At 46.3% G+C, this 8,739-nt stretch overlaps 1 long non-coding RNA gene across 1 annotated transcript; it reads right to left on the reverse strand.

Annotated features, from left to right (window-relative positions):
• Window positions 1-783: 783 nt before the first annotated feature.
• LOC121672996 lies at window positions 784-7,498 on the reverse strand. The gene is made up of 3 exons (XR_006019093.1): window positions 7,332-7,498; window positions 4,389-4,559; window positions 784-1,378 (listed from the first exon to the last, which is right to left on the reverse strand). It is a non-coding gene; the product is annotated as an uncharacterized LOC121672996 (long non-coding RNA).
• Window positions 7,499-8,739: the final 1,241 nt, after the last annotated feature.

Raw genomic sequence — 8,739 nt, forward strand, 5'->3', positions numbered from 1 at the left:
TCTGGTAAGTTATGGCTCAAGCAAGCAGAAGCTCAAAGCAAAGCTCCTGGCCATTTGGGAATTGTGGGTATGTATTAGAATAGACTATAGATTTTAGGTATTGTTCAGACATAAGTCCTGTGGGAACCATAAGATTCATATCTATAACAGGTGACTAGTCCCAAACACTCTAGTATTTGAAAACAACAAGTCTTGAAACACTCAGTTCTTTTCCTTTTCCTCCCCCCCACTCTTTTGAAAATACACCAACATCACCTGCAGTTAAAGTAGCTCCTCAAGCTACGGGGAGCAGCCTGATCAACAGAGATCTCTGAATTCAAAGATCCCAGAAGAACTTCCATCACTACTTGGGGGTATGTTCATGTGGAAAGACATGCACATGAACATATTTTAAGTCTCAAAAAACAGTGCCTTCCCATTACCTCTGTATGTTGCAATGTTTCAATCTGACTTTGACCATACGCTTTCTTCCGGAAACAACAAGCAAAGGTGTCCTTATTTCTGCACCTTGAGCCCTTACAATCAAAAACCATCAGCCATCCACACCTCCCACCTAAGCTGTCCAGCTGAGATGCTGGGGGAAAAAAAAATGACTGCTAAGGCACAGAGCAAATCCCCTGTCTAAATCTACTGTAATTTACCTTTTGGATGCAAGACTGTTCCCATCTCTATCTCTTAATGGAATAGAGCAGAAAAAGTGCTTCCTGATTTCAGACTGAAGAACCTGCTATATTTTGGATTGTCACTGTGTCCTAGTTTGAAAAAAAACCAGTGGGAGATCACTAATCAGAATTATAATTTAATAGGAAAATTAAAATAAATGCAATAGTACAAGAACACTAACAGAGTCAGGATACAGCCTGACACCATGTTAGTCAGGGTGGTAGTAGCAGACTAGATGAAGTGGTCCTGTTGAAGCAGTGATCCTGTAGAAAAGGGTCTGGTCTTCACCTGAAGGTCCAGTGATGTAGCTCTCATCCTCCAGGAGTCCCATAGGTAAGGGCTGCTTATACTGTTCCAAACCCCAGATTATATCAAGGTGGGAATGCTTGGTTCCTCCCCCTGGGTGGAGCATTTTACAATGGGTTGATGTAATTCTATGAGTCATGCGTGGGTTCTTGATTGCCCATTAAACTGAGATAGCTCCCAGAGGGACTTTTCAAGGATGAATCATGGTAGGAGATAACAAACATTGCCCCACCTGCTTTAACAGCTTGTGAAGATGATAATAGAATACATGCTTGTGGTTACATCTTACATTGTAACCTAGGGCACACTGCTTTCCATCCAGAAGAGGATCCCTGATGTTTTGGGAGTGTACTGCTTCTGGAGCATCCTCAGGTACAAAATTCCACAGGTCATATTTGCACTACAAGCACTGTAGAAATGACAAAGAAAAGACGAACAGAAAAATTAGCAAAATTAATGTGATGCAACACACAGTAGGATATATCTTGACTGCATTCCTGAAATCTGACACTGTTCTGCATGACATCTTTGTCTCTGTACTGCAAACACAAGGATCTGATGGATGGACCACCCATCGAATAAGGAATTGGCTGGATGGTCACACTTAAAGGGTTGTGGTCAATGATTCGATGTCATCCAGAGGGACCTTGACAGGCTTGAGAGGTGGGTCTGTGCCAATCTCATGAAGTTCAGCAAGGCCAAGTATAATGTCCTGCATCAGGGATCAGGGCAATCCCAAGCAAAAATACAGGCAGGGCAGGGAATATATTGAGAGAAGCCCTGAGGAGAAATGTTGCAGCGGGGATACTGCAACATACATATATCAAACCAGGAGTCCTGTGGAAAGGAAATATATATGGACAGACAGATTCTTGATAGCTGTTTCAGAGAGATGTTTATTTCTCCAGCCGCATGGCCGGAGCTCTGCCGAGGAACTGTCACAGTCACCTGACCAAGGGTCCTTCTGCCCGCGCAGGGAACACAAACCAACCAATGGGAACGAGGCTGAGCAGGGGCAGGGAAACCCCGTGTCTGTGCCCTCAGGGCCCCTCTCCCAGGGCTACATGGCAGGGGAGGAGACCCCAACACCTCACCTGTTTTATTTTAATAGAAGGAGAATGAAAACAACTGGATAAACATAACAAGAACAGTTTCAAAACAAAACAAGCCACCCTCCTGAGTCTTTAAATGTCCAAACAGATTCTGTAGGGCTGACAGAAGGAAGACAGAACTCTCTGAGCATGCTTTGTGGGGAAACTGAGGCAGGAGAGAGTTTAACTTCTTCCGTCCCCCTTTTCATCCCCCACTCGGCATTGGAAAGCGATTTTTGGGGAAACAATTGGCAAAAGCATGGTTTTGTGAGGGAAACTATGGATGAAAAAACGGATTGGGAATACACTGGGGGTAATAGGACATAGGGTAAAAGGGAAAGGTGGGATTAGGAAAGGGAGACTGTAGGGGGGGCTTACAATGGAGATATTGTCTAACATGACTACGATTTTTTGCATATATACTGCCTTTTACAGGAACACCATCAGGCCCAGTGACCTGCGATGCTTGTAACCCTTTTCTACCTTGTATAATTTTGAATTCTACCACCTCTCCATCTCCCAAGCTTGGGATGCATTTTTCAGGGTTATTCTTTTTAATAGCAGTTCTCTGCACGAATATGTCTTGCTGGTTGTCACACCTTGTTATAAAACCATAATTTTGCTTAACATTATACCATTTTACTATCCCTAAGGTCTTAGCTACTATGATCTTTTCCTTTTTCCGAGTAGCTGCTGTTTTCTGTCTCGCTGCGTCTTTGCTCTCTCCTTTGGTCGCTCCCGTGTTGGAATTGTCGGGGCTGCTGGTGCCTGCGCGCTCTTCCCGGGGTCGCGTTCGGGGCTGCGTGGGCCGGGCCGGGCCGCGCCGCTCAGTTCTCCGTGCGTCGCCTCCTCTGGTCGCAGCTTCGCTGCCACTGCCAGGCACTGCATCTCAGCCGGGCCCCCAGGCGATGACCCCCCCTCACTCTGCTCCAGCGCATGTTTCGACTGGGCACAGCTCCGCTCCACCACCACTGTCGCCAGCCGCCGCCCGCGCGCCGCCCCTCTCGGTCGGGCGTTACGGGGCTCGCTCCACCATGCGCTGCGCGGGGCCGGGCGGGCACCTCCAGGTGCCACTGCTCCTGCTGCGCCTCGCTCCACCACCGACACTGCGGCTCGCGTGGCTCCACCCATGCGTGGGAACTGCCTCACTGCTGCTCGCAGAGTGCCTGGCGCACGTGGCCGAGGCCGCACGGTCCCTGAGCCAGGCTTCCGTTCGCCAGGACACAGCTGACATTGCTCAACAGTCTCGGTAATTAAATAATATTCACGAAAATATTCTTCCATTGGCATGTATTTTGACTCAAAAATTAACTGTTTCCAAACAGTGTTCCAAAAGTCTTTGGTAAGAATTAAATCCCAAGAAACATAGAAAAAGTTCTTAAACAACCATGAAAGGAAATGTTTCTTCTTTTTGAGCTTGAATCAAGCTAAAATTTACAAATAATTTTTCAATAATCTTTTCAAGTTTAAGATAAATGTCCATATGCGGCTCTGAAAGCCAAGAGTCCTCCCACAGTTCTTCCATAGTTTAGATATGGAATAGCAAAACAAAAACAAGAAGAGGAATCCAAAGTTTCTAGGGTTTACTCACACAAATCAGTCGCTTAGGGATCGGGGATTGTTCTGTCCGCATTATCTACCATTTGTTACAGCGGGGATTACTGTAACACGCATATATCAAACCAGGAGTCTTGTGGAAAAGAAATATATATGTGGACAGATTCTTGGTAGATGTTTCAGAGATGTTTACTTCTCCAGCCGCATGGCCAGGGCTCTGCCGAGGAACTGTTACAGTCACGGGACCCGAGGGTCCTTGCCCGCACAGGGGAACACAAAACAACCAACGAGGCTGACCAGGGGCAGGGAAACCCCATGTCTCCCCTCAGGGCCCCTCTCCTAGGGGTTAAAGGGGGGGGGGGGGGAGACCCCGCCACACTACAATGTGTTGTATGTTGTCTAAGGGTGAGTTTCCGAGCCTCTTGAATCAGGATGACCATAGCCGCCACGGCCTTCAAACACCCAGGCCACCCTTGGTTAACATTGTCTAGCTGTTTGGAAAAGTAGGCCACAGCCCTCCATTGGCTTCCAAGGCACTGTGCTAATATGCCCAGTGCCACATTCAGTCTCTCGTGTAAAAAGTTTAAAAGGCTTAGTCAAGTCTGGTAAGCCCAGTGCTGGAGCTGACATTAGAGAATGTTTTAGCTGTTTAAATGCAGCCCTTGTGCTTTCAGTCCAAATTATAATGCCATTTTCAGCTGCTTTTATTGCTCCATATAAAGGTTTCACCAACAACCCATAATTTGCTATCCATAAATGACACCAACCTACCATTCCCAGAAAGGCTTGCATTTCTCTCACGGTGTGGGGCTCTGGAAGTTGGCAGATGGCTTCTTTCCGTTCCTTGCTGAGTTGTCGATGTCCACAGAAGATCTCAAGTCCCAAATAAACTACTGCTTCCTTGGCAATCCGCACTTCGTCTTTGGAAACTCTGTAACCACTCTGTCCCAAAAAGTTTAAAAGCTTAGTGTGAATTGGATGCAGTCATCTCTGGTTTTAGCTGCAATCAAAATGTCATCAACATACAGAAGGATAACCCCTCCTGGCTCTTGTCTCCTCCAATCTTCTAATTCTTTTGCTAGCTGGTTTCCAAATATTGTTGGGCTATTCTTGAAATCCTGGGGTAAGACTGTCCAAGTAAGCTGACTTTTCCTTCCTGTTTCAGGGTTTTCCCACTCGAAAGCAGAAAGCTCCTGGCTGTTTTTATGCACAGGAATGCAGAAAAAGGCATCTTTTAGGTCCACAACAGTAAACCACTGTCTTGGGGTGACCTTATGATGTGTATCCCATATCGCTGCCTATGCCCAGAAATTAATTTTTGTGCCTTTCGATGCCTCTAAACTGAGCCTGAGAGGGGGAAGGAAGAAACTGAGCAAAACTTTTTCAAAGCAGTTTGCATCTTGTTCAAGGTCACACACAGATAGCAATTTGTTTCCCAGCTGTGGCAGGGGAGGGAGGAAGCACCCGGCTTGCTGCTCCTGGGACAGTTTTTGGCCAGTGGTTCAGCTGCTTTTTCTCTGGAGAGAGGCTGAGAGTTGAATTTTCCTTCCCTGGAATTTCGGATTTTTTTCCCCTTTTCTACTGGACTGCTTGATTGCTTTAACATCAGAGCACATTGGGAGGACTTTCCACCGGGCACAGAGGGCCTGGCCCTGGGCCAAGCCCCAGCTCCGAGAAGAACAAAGGGAGGACTCTAACACTTTCCCAGGTTTTTTCCTCCACAGAGAGAGATTTTATTATTTAGCATTATTTTCCTTTCCCGTGTGTTTGTTAAATAAATAGTTTTATCTCCTTCACTTTCCTTTGAGGAAAACTTATTTTTTTCCGAACCTGGTGGGGGAGGGGTGGTTGTGCCTTCTCTCAGAGGATATATTACTAAATTTGGCCAAACCGGAACAACCACCCTAATTCATCTGTCAGTGTGGTCAAAAGTGTATAAGGGTTTGCTACCACTGGATGTATGTCCTCTGTAATTTTGTTAATTGCCCTAAAATCTTAGACTAACCGATAACTTTTACCATCAGCTTTCTTCACTGAAAGCATTGGCGTGTTATACCTGGACTCACATTGCACTAATAACCCATGGTGGAGGAATTTTTCAATTATAGGTGCCAGTCCTTTGTGACTCTCTAATTTTAAAGGATATTGTTTTTACCAGTGTAGCTCCTGGTTTGAGTGCAATGCTCACTGGTTCTGCCTGTTTGGATCTTCCTGGAACATCACTGGCCCACACAAATGGATTGACAGCATTTTCGACTTCAATAGGGATTTTGCCACATCTGTCCTGTATAAAAAGTGCAGCAACTTCGACAAATTTAGTTTCTGGAATGATAACTCGAATGCCCTCCCCTCTTCTAATTTAATTTCGGCTTCCAATTTTTCTAACAAATCCCTCCCCAGCAATGGTTTAGGGGAGTTGGGCATATAAAGAAATTGATGAGTTACCCAATGCTTCCCCAGTTTAAATTTCAAAGGTTGGAAGAAAGGCTGTGTTTCAGTTACCCCTGTTGCCCCAACCACATGAACAGTTTCGTGACTCAGTTTCCCTTCTAAAGTATTCAACACAGAATATGCCGCGCTGCTGTCTACCAGAAATTCTATATCATTTTTCCCCAGCCTGTCTGTAACCTATGGCTCTGCTGGGGTAGAAGCCTCTGGTCCCCATCATTCTGAGCTTGAGTTTCGTTCCAATGGGAGCTGTGGAACTGGGGGTGTCTTCTTCAGCATCAGACAGTCAGCTTTCCAATGCCTTTTCTTCTTGCAATAAGCGCATGTGTCTTTGTCCCTAGGGGGAGAGGCTTTCTTAGATGTCTTTTCCTGACCATCCTTCCTCCTGGGACAGGGCTTACCTTTGTCACTGCAGTCTCTTATCTCGAAACGCTCTCCAGGCTACTTCTAACATTTTATTCATGTCTTGAACCCCTTCTAACTTTTGCAACTTTCTCCTTATATCATTTGAAGCCTGACCCATAAATAAATAAGCCCAATAAAGGGCCCCTTCTGTTGTATCAGGATTTATGTGTGTGAATCTGATAGCAGCTTCTCTTAACCTATTCAAAAAATCAGAAGGAGTTTCATTAGGACCTTGCTTCACTTCATAAAGCTTTGCCCAGCTGAGAGCTTTAGGGACACCATGCTTTAATCCATATACTATGAGATCTTGATACCATTTTAATCTTTGCATATCTGCTGGCACATTTGGGTCCCACCTTGGATCATCTGTTGGAAAATTATCTGCAACTGTACCTTGTAGCGTCCCATTAGCTATGCCTGATTCCACAGAGTCTACAATAACTTTGTTCACCATCTGCTTTTCAGTGGGATCAAGCAGTGCATCTATCATAACTACCAAATCACTCCAGTCAGGGTTCTGTGTTTGAATTGCTCTTTGTACCAAAGTAGCCACTTTGTCTGGATTTTCTTTATATTCTCCCACTGTACTCTTCCATTCTTCTAACTCTATGAGGGAGTACAGAACCTTTATATAGGCTGGTCCTTGATTACCCACAGCTTGCCTCAGAGGGGGTTGTAAAACTGGCTCCTTTTTTGTTCTGGTCCATGTAACAATTGGGCTTCGCTCCCTTATTGTTTTTCTTGCTGTCTTTCCCCTCTTTCGCCTGCTTAAAGCAGCTATCTCATCTTCTTCTTCAGAGGAACTCTCTGTGTGGGAGCTGTCTGATTGTGTGTCAGGTTTGCCCCTGCCCGCTCTAGTACCTGGTATCACTGCGAGGGACCGGCTCCGTCGCAGGGACTGGGCAGCATCGCTGGGCCTGCACGCTTCCATGACATAATCTCCTGAGCCAGCCGCTCGGCGCACGGCGTTGTCATGGTAACAAGAACTCCTGGAAGAGGGAGGAACACTACCCCCCCCTCCCCCTGCGGGAAGTTCCCTCCCTGCCCCTCTGGTGGAAAGTCCTGCCCCCCGACTCCTCCTCTAAGGGCGGTGCTGTAGGCTGCAGACGCTAGCTGTCCCCTCCCCTCAGCTCCTCCCCCCCCAGAGGGACCAGAGGGGAGGGGGGGAGAGAGCAGAAGCCACTGAAGACGCAAACGCCCTCCGAGGCTGCCACGGCCAATCATCTTCTCTTTTCAGGTGAGGCCCTGCCAGAGCCTGAGTCACAGCTGGGAAGTCTCCCAAGTCCGCAGGAGGTGGCTGGGGTGGCCAGTCCGCCCCCCCCTTCTCTTCCCTCACTGGCCAGAATCCATCTACAGCTGCCTGTCCTCCCCTCCCCGCCCCTAGGACCCATGTTGGCTGAAAAGGAGGAGGAAGAGGAAGAGGGGGAAGGGGGCCCGATCTCAAGGCGGGAGCAATTAAATCCATTTCCATGTCTTCCCCCTTTGTCAGGTCCAACATAGACTTCTTAACCTTTTTCTCTTTTCTCCTTAAAAATAGTATATGCTCTTTCTTAGGTATTTGTAACTTAGAAGCAGCCAAGAAAAGCTTCGCATACTCTAGTTCTAAGAAACAGTGGTCTCTTCGATGATACGATATTAAACTCAATATTAATTCTTCATCCAGAGTGCCATATTGCGGCCATTTCTGCCAGTTATTCAACCTGTAAGCTGGCCAAATCAATGTAGAAAGCCTAATTAATTCTGCTTTTGTAAGGGTTTTATCTTTGCCAATCAACTTTGCCCAGTTATCTAATACAAATTTTAAAGAGGTGTTTGGTGGTACTTCAGTCCCCATACAAGAAATATTACCACCCATGGTTTTATGCTTATAAACAGAAAATTCACGAAAGTAAAGCAACAAGATCTAAAAACACTCTATAAAGCAAGGAGAGAAAACTAAAGAAGGTAGGATTCAAACCCCAGGCATACAAACTGTGGGTGGAAGTACAATCCAAGCCCTAAGCCTTTGCACCGCCTGGCTGTGTGCCAAAGGGTGCCGGCTACAATCCTCCTTAACCTTTTCACAAGGCAGGAACAAACTAACAGAGGGAAAATTAAATCCCTGAATGGAACGTTCCCTGACAAGCTCTCACGAGCTACCAAGCTAACAGAAAGGGGAAACACCAAAGGAAACCCCCTTGGACCCTCCCGAGTCCCCAAACTAACTATAAGAGATCTCTTAACACCTAATTCACGTGTTAACAACAGAATACCACCTTTATTCAGTTAC

This window comes from Corvus kubaryi, unplaced genomic scaffold (assembly GCF_017639235.1).
Source record: "Corvus kubaryi isolate FWS band 111438036 unplaced genomic scaffold, C.kubaryi_AGA036_p1.0 65077, whole genome shotgun sequence".
In the NCBI taxonomy this organism is placed as follows: Eukaryota; Metazoa; Chordata; class Aves; order Passeriformes; family Corvidae; genus Corvus; species Corvus kubaryi.